Source organism: Papilio polytes, unplaced genomic scaffold (assembly GCF_000836215.1).
Source record: "Papilio polytes unplaced genomic scaffold, Ppol_1.0 DF823691.1, whole genome shotgun sequence".
NCBI classification, from domain to species: Eukaryota; Metazoa; Arthropoda; class Insecta; order Lepidoptera; family Papilionidae; genus Papilio; species Papilio polytes.
This window is the reverse complement of record NW_013525513.1, coordinates 1,061,587-1,069,561: the sequence shown is the minus strand read 5'-3', so window position 1 is coordinate 1,069,561 and position 7,975 is coordinate 1,061,587. Positions and strand designations below refer to the sequence as shown.

The 7,975-nt window shown below is 32.6% G+C and overlaps 1 protein-coding gene across 1 annotated transcript in view; it reads left to right on the top strand.

Annotated features, from left to right (window-relative positions):
* Nucleotides 1–5,686: 5,686 nt before the first annotated feature.
* The window catches only part of LOC106104311, a 104,554-nt gene continuing 102,265 nt past the window's right edge, over nt 5,687–7,975 (top strand). The window contains exon 1 of the mRNA XM_013284324.1: nt 5,687–5,772. The gene's annotated coding sequence lies outside the window, so the exon portion shown is untranslated. The remainder of the gene's footprint in view (nt 5,773–7,975) is intronic.

Below are 7,975 nucleotides of genomic sequence, written 5' to 3'. Positions count from 1 at the left end.
ATGAAAGAAATCGCAAATACGGATAACAAACGAGCGAGAGATGGTTACAAATAAATTCTGTTTATTTCATACAAATTATGACATTGTGGCCGCACAAAAGGATAAGAAATTAACCGACCTTTTACGGTCGTCCTTTTTAGTTCCATACATTAATTATAACACCTCTTTAAGTTTAAATTTATGGCGTTGTTTTGTTAGTCATTACTCGGCTTAAGTGTTCAGTTATGTTGTTTTTTGTGCGAACTCGCTCTTGGCTGGATATTGGGTGTTTATGTTGTTATAATTTATTACCGCGGGCGGTGTTTTTATGTTTTGAAAGCCTTTAAAGGCACGTGGTGAATTTATTGTGGAACGTTTCAATCTGGGCGATCTTAAGCTTTACGCTTTTTGTTAGTTTTCTATTTGTTTGCGGTCTGTATTGATTTAATCATAAACTTTATAAAGATTTTCTGTAACGTTTTACGTGAATTCATTTTATATTTAACTGAATAAATGAAGTGCTTTGTTTTGTCTTACATTGAATTAATACATTTTTATGGGCGCCGGGCAATTTAGGTCAGAGATTTTACGATGCATTATTTGATTAAAAAAATAATAGTAAAGACATTAAAAATTACAATAAAAACTTGCAAATAATGTCACAAATTATCAATCTTAACGTCTAAGTTAAAGACATAACATAAAAAACAACATGAAAACTAGTTAAAAAGGAACTATATATAATTAAAATAGACCAATAACTTAAAATCAATCATATTATACTAATATTATAAATGCGAAAGTTTAAATGGATGGATGTTTGTTAGAGTTCGATGTTTTCGATGAAATTTGACACAGATGTAGAGGATAGTCTATGTAAGAACACTGTGGAAGGATACATAGACTACTCACTTTTTCTTTTTTTTTAATTCCACGCATACGGAGTCGCGGGCGAAAGCTAGTAAACAATAAATAAAGATCTTAATAAATACTACATTCCGTTTTGTTTAGTTACTATGTGGGCCGGGCCGTCTTCTTGAAGAATTCCAGAAACAGATGATCTTGACTGCTTATAGACCTATTAGACCTATTTATGTTTTTAATACTAATCTTGTCTTGTACTTCTATTTCAGTGTCGGCCCTTACAGCACCAAACACCAGACATGCAGAACGAATTTCTGCACACCCGGATTGCACACACACGTGGAGCCAACAGAAATTGTTCAGGTAAGCGGAAAACCTTCCATGTACTGTTAAAAATTTGCGTCAAGACAAGATCTTAGCTTAAAAAAATCTAGATACATCAAAGGTTTAAACAATAATACAGGGAAAATCTAGCTCGAGTACTAAATCTTATAATCGTGAATTAACATTCTCAGAAGTGAATTATTCTACTTAAGTTTTACTGACGTATTCTGTCTTAGTTTTCCTCGCCACAATAAAACCTATTTTGATTTATAATTACAGTATAAACAATCTGATATGAAAAATTAGTCATAATTATGAACTCAATATTACAATAGCCAATAGTTTGTGGAAAAACCTATACGCAATATTACACTGAAATACATTGAAATAGATACATTATCTGATTTTTAATCTATATTATATGTTCCATTTACATATTTATTGGACTTTTTCCTGTCACAATAATGTAGTCTGTATAACATTGATTTTAAGTTCAAATTTTTAATTTTTTCTTTGTTTTTTTAAAGAGAATCTTTTACTTCAAAGATGCCGATTGTTCGCGTACATAAATGTAAGTATTTCTCAATTTATTCTTTCGTAACATACAAGATATATTAATTACTAGCTTTTCCCGTGCGACTTCATCCGCATAAAATTTCATTTTATTTTTCACATGTGTCAAATTATCAAATGCAAATGTCAAAATGACATGACATTATGACAAGCCATGGCAACCTTGCTTCCTTGATGTTGGCAGCAACTTATGTTCTCCCACATAAGGTTTTTAACCGAAATATTTACCCCCTAAGTTTAATGGCTTAAAAATATATATCCTAAAGCGTGACGCAAGTGTAGGGCTTTTTATTAAAAACACAACTATTCAAAAATATGTTGTAATTGCTGACATCTTAGGCAACAAAGAAGTGTGTGTTTACGCTTTATTATAATAGTATAGAGTAACTGCCTTTTAACTCACGTGGAACTACTTTATAACAAGAAACGCTAATGCAAGGAACAATAGATGTAATCGATATCGTATCACATGAATAATTATTAATTCCACATTAAAATCGCCAACCCATTATTAGAATTGATCAAGGATACTCGTGATATGAGAATAATAATGCTTATCATACTAAAGAGAAAAACTTTGTTTGTTTGATTGTAATGAAATAACTCAGAAACTACTGGGCCGATTTCAAAAATTCTTTCACCATTAAAAAGCTACGTTGTCAGTGAGTAACATATACCATGTTTTATACTATTATTTATCTTCACGAGGACGGAGTCGCGGGCGAAAGCTAGTGTTGATATATAGACATTGCATATAGTATTATTATGTCTTTTGTGGTAAACGTCTAATATTTCTTGTTGATCGTATGTTTGTAAAATTTATGTTTGTTCGTTATTAACGATTTTACATCGAACAATATGAGGCAGCGTTAATAATTCATTATTAACTGTTCTTTTATTGCTTTGAAGATATTGTGATAAGCTTTATATCTTATCTCTTACATTTATCTATTTTAGACTTATTAACAGGCTTTTTGTTTTGCTATTGTTTATTTGCTACTGAAATATGCAAATTAAATCGCATTATCATTTGGATATTACATTAAGTATATAATTACAATAAAATTTAGTAAAATTGCATACAATTGAAGTTAAAATTTAAAGCTGTAAAACAATCAATTAAAAAAAAGTTAAAAAAGATAATAAAACAGTAAATGTTTATTTATATTACATCCTAGTCCTCTTGATGACTACGAGGACCGCCTCTCTGCAGAATTCTAAAAAAAAAAATCCCTTTTTCCCAACTAGCTTGCTCAAATACTTCTACTCTAATCTTGTCTTTCACATTGATTTCAGTGACGACTTTTATTGCACCAAGCACCGGGCACAGATGATCTGCACTTCTGGATCCCACACGGATGAACTCCTTGCAACGAAATCTAAGTTAAGTAGAGAACCCCATGTTGAGTTCAAATTTGTGTGACAAACTCCCCTTTCATTTTAACCGTTGAAGCGTCCGGGAATAAGGCTTCTGCTGTTAAAGCCTTTCCTTGTAGTGCCCGTTTCATACCTCAAGCGACTCCAAAAGGTTGGGTCGCGTGACGCATGAAACGGGACACTTTTCGTAGTTAGATATGGTCTTCATTCCGATTGTAGCTTGTTTCGCAAGTTTCTCCGTTATTTAGCAGAAATCCGTTCACAGACTAATTATAATAATTTAAAAGGCCATTAGGTAACTCTTTTAGTGTACGTAGATTATTATTTAAACCTAATTTATTCAATATTATAATGAATGGTAGAACTCTTGTGAAATATAAGGCGCTTAAACGAAAGATGAACACAATTATGCAATACGAATTGTCCAAATAATAAATCTAATTCAACAGATAAACTATCTAAAATTGAAACATTCAAATTTCAACCTTGCATCCTACGTGCAAAGTCTAAATTAACTTTGGATATTGTTATACAACCATAATTTTAATTTCTGTGCATCGGCTTTAATCCAATACGGGGCTGCCGGCGCGCAATAACTTGGTGCGTATTTATTATTGCTCTCAGTTCAAAGTTAGATAGATTAGATTAGTTCCGCTGCGTATCGCACTACCCTAAGGCGTCTTCCTCCCTTAACCGGATAAAACCGGATTACAAAACAACCATATGAGTTTTGTTTCTTGTACATGCATATCTATAGTATACGTACGGAAATCTTTTAACATGCAATTTCATTCACACACTTGTTACTATATCTATTTTTGCAAAAGATTGTACGGAATATGTTTTGTACAAATTATTCGAAAGTAAAAACATCTAATAGAGAAGTGAGAAGGAAATATTTTGTTTAACTAAATCTTCTAATATTTAATAAGTTACATCCAGCTAAAGCAATCATCTGTTGCTACTTAGAATAAAAAACAAAACAATGTAGTTAAGAAAACAAAAGAATACACAGTCGTCGCCACCTCCTATTAGTTACTATTGTTTTTTCTTACAATAGTAATGGGAGTTGGCGTGGTACTTATTTTTTTTTTCATAAAGATTAAAATTTTTTCCTAACTTTCTAACTTTTTAGGATTCTCTAGGGGCATCTGCCTCCCCCTGCTCTTTGGTGATAATTATGATATGCGATAAAAGATTTGTTTCTCTGCAATATAAAGTATTGAAAATAACCGGATTTAGGAAATAGAAGAGTGATATTACAAACGAATTCTAAAAAATATTCGAAACAAACGAACTAGAAAAGACACTTGGTTACTCGTTGCTAAAAACAAACAACACAAATACAACGTATTGCAACGTCGGAAAATAAAAGGGAGCATTCGATAACAATGGTAGCGCATTCAATAAATAGCCTTACAAAGAGGCTCGGAATGATCGGTATTGTTGCAAATGCGATCTTTATGTTTGGCCCATACAGGACCCTTGACCTCTAGCTACCGTGTCGGTAAAAGTGATCTATGGCTTAGGGCCATCTGACCATATACGTATTTTTTCTTAAATTTCTCTTTTTGTTTTGGATACATAGATTTTTGTTACTATCTACCCCCAAGTTTAATTGATCTCGATGAAATTTGTCATATGTAGAACACAGTCTGGAAGAACACAGTAGACTACTAATATTTTTTTTTTTAATTCCGCGCAGATATAGGGTAAAAGTTGTTACAAAACTGACATACTTAAATTAAATGGTCATGAGACCGCTTAGCGTTGACTTAGTAACATTAATCGCAAGTACGTAGTCTGTTACTGTCTTTGTTTAGTTAAATAACAAGTTATTGGCTTTACTATTGTTTAAAAATCCTGGGAAGTAAAAGGATTTGTTTGAAGTCTGACAACTGCGAAAGCACGGCTCTAGATGAACCAATTTCTATTTTCTAACATTGATTCAAATTACAGCTCTTATTTTAAGGTGATTAAGTATAAATTTCAATGGCAAATATTTAAGTAACAGTAGCGATAATGTGGCGTAGGATCGCGTATGGAGTGACGAAGTGACAGGCGAGAAAGCGGCATCTTGTGCGGAGGCCCAATCAATTTGCTATCGCACAATACGCAATACGTCCACCAAACAACTGGTGCAGGGTTATTCTTTTATTTCGCTTAAAAACTCAGATTTTTTAATATACAGTTTGTTTTTATTGAAAAATTAATAAAAAGCAACTGACTGTAGACTTGGGTCGGGAAAGTACAAACTGATATACTTTTTTTATTGGACCCTGTTAAGACAAATAAATTAGTTTTTATTTTATAACTATATTACAATTTTCTCTCGTATCTAATTAACACATCTTAAAATATAATATATAGAACAACAAAATTCCTATTTCTATAAATCAATAAAGCAATTTTTTTTAACGCCTAACTATGGTTAAAAATTGACTTACATTAATTATTGTCATGATTTCTTATTTTGGCAAAAAAAAATGACGAATTTCATTCTACTCTTTTTTGCGTTATATCAAATATATTTTCTAATACTATTCCTTCTCCTATTTCAGTTTTGCAGTCGACGCATGTCATACACCGGACGTTCTACAATGGCGGCACGCGGCTTATTCCGTGTTGTTCCGGGACTCGTACACTCAAACCTGGGTAATTACCTATTTCGAAAACATTTTTACTTTGTACAACATAGTTTTTAGTACAAATATTATTACTCAATTTAAAATAAAACTATTTGAGGATGACCCTCTTTTATCTCATACAAGATGCATAGAGGAATCCTCAAGCATTCGCCGATATTTTGCACCGCACTAATGAACTGTGGAGAAAATATTTATTATAACAACTACGCACTGTTTCTTGGAGACCATTGATAGTAAAATCATTGTTCTTTGTATTGTTTTATTAAACTGCAAAGCAACTGCAGGGCGTGAAGTGTATACGAAAATACGAATCTCGAAACTGTTAATCACCTTTAATCTTTGATAGATCTAACGGTTTTTTCAATCTTGTTTAATCTATGCTATTATAATAAAGCGTAAACACACACTTCTTTGCTGTCTAAGATGTCAGCAATTATAGCATATTTTTGAATAATTCTTTTCTTAATAAAAAGCCCTACACTTAAGTCACGCTTTAGGCTATATATTTTCACACCATTAAACTTAGGGGGAAAATGTTTTGGATAAAAACCCTAACGTGGGAAAGAGATCAATAAGTTGCTACCAACATCAAGGAAGAAATATTGCTGAGGTTTGTCATTTGCTATTGATAATTTGACAAATGTAAACAATAAAATAAAATTTTCATCATTTCACTATAGTCAAACAAGGATATCTGTCAGGGAAACAGAGGTGATGTTATAGGTTATTTCTGCTAGAAAATATGTAAAACTACATACGAGTAGGCATAGATTAAGGCAGCTATTGTACAAAACGGACCTTGTAATACTTTTCGATATTGACGCGCGCTTTATTGATAGGACGGGCGTTAATCAGGTATCATAATTTGGTCAGGTCACATATTCTTGTCGGTCTATATTAATATTTTTCCAATACATTATTTGTCAAAGCAAAACCAGTACGGTCAAGAAAATCCTTTACAAAGTTACTTTAGACACCCTTATAAATGCGGATCAAAGGAATTAACGTAGTATATTTTATATAATGTTAGGTCACGTATTTCCCCGAGTTCATCATATAAATCAAGTTATAACTTCAAGTTACACGCAGTCTACATGATCGCGCCAATACTACAATAATTCATTTAAAATTTACATTGAAATAAACAAGTAATTTACTTATGTTTGTGTCCAAGTGTATGAGATCCGTAATACATTTGCATTTAAATCAAAGATTCTTAGAATTTACGATTCTAATGTATCTATTTATTAATCAGTAAATGAAGAAGAATTGTATTCAAAACTGTTGTTTTAAAACATTGTAAAAAATGTTGGTAAAAACACATTTTTCATCAAGAGGATTCCTCAAATAAATTCAAAATAAATAAAGCAACTTGGTTGACTAAGTTAACTATTTAAATAGTCGTTGCTTAACATTAACTTAGTGTTCAAGCAGTAATTCTGAATAGTCGTAAATATTAATTCATGACATTAAAGCGTTTATCGTGTTCAGGAACTTATAAAATCATTAAGATACGGCTTTGCGATGTCGATATTATACAAAAAAAAATAATTATACCTAGTCGATGTTAGTAATCGGTTGGTAATATTTCTTTTTACTTTAAGAGCGGGCGAACACTTTTGACTAAACTATCGCACAAATGTTGTGTGATTGTCGATTGTTTCGCAGCCAATTCAGTTTAGTTGCACAACTAAAAATCGAGTTGTGTGCGCACCTCCATATAGGTTCATAGGAATCGAAGCGCGTCAAAGTGGTGCGATACTTTCGCGCTTTTAATCTAAGGCGTGAAGAGCAGCACATACTGTGCCGACCCTCCATAAGGGATAAGGGCAAGTGGATGATGAATCTAAGGCGTGAAGTTTGCATTCGAAATCAGGTATCTAATATTAAATAACATTAACCACTGCCCTGTCGCAGTTGTAGTTCTGAACTATTAGTAAATAATCAATAGTCTTTATGTATAACTTGTAACACGTTATACGGCATCGGTAAATCACGGCGACATTCTCGGTATATTACAAGGTAAATATAAGATGGGAGCGTATTTATTGCGTCCGCGCCGCGTATTCGACTACCGCGTATTTCAAGATATTGCGGACGTCCAATAAACAATCGGAACAATACCTTTTATCCTCCAGCTATGAGAGGAATCCAGCATACGTTTCAATATGCACAATGCCTTTTGCCGAATGCCGCATTACCATCGACAT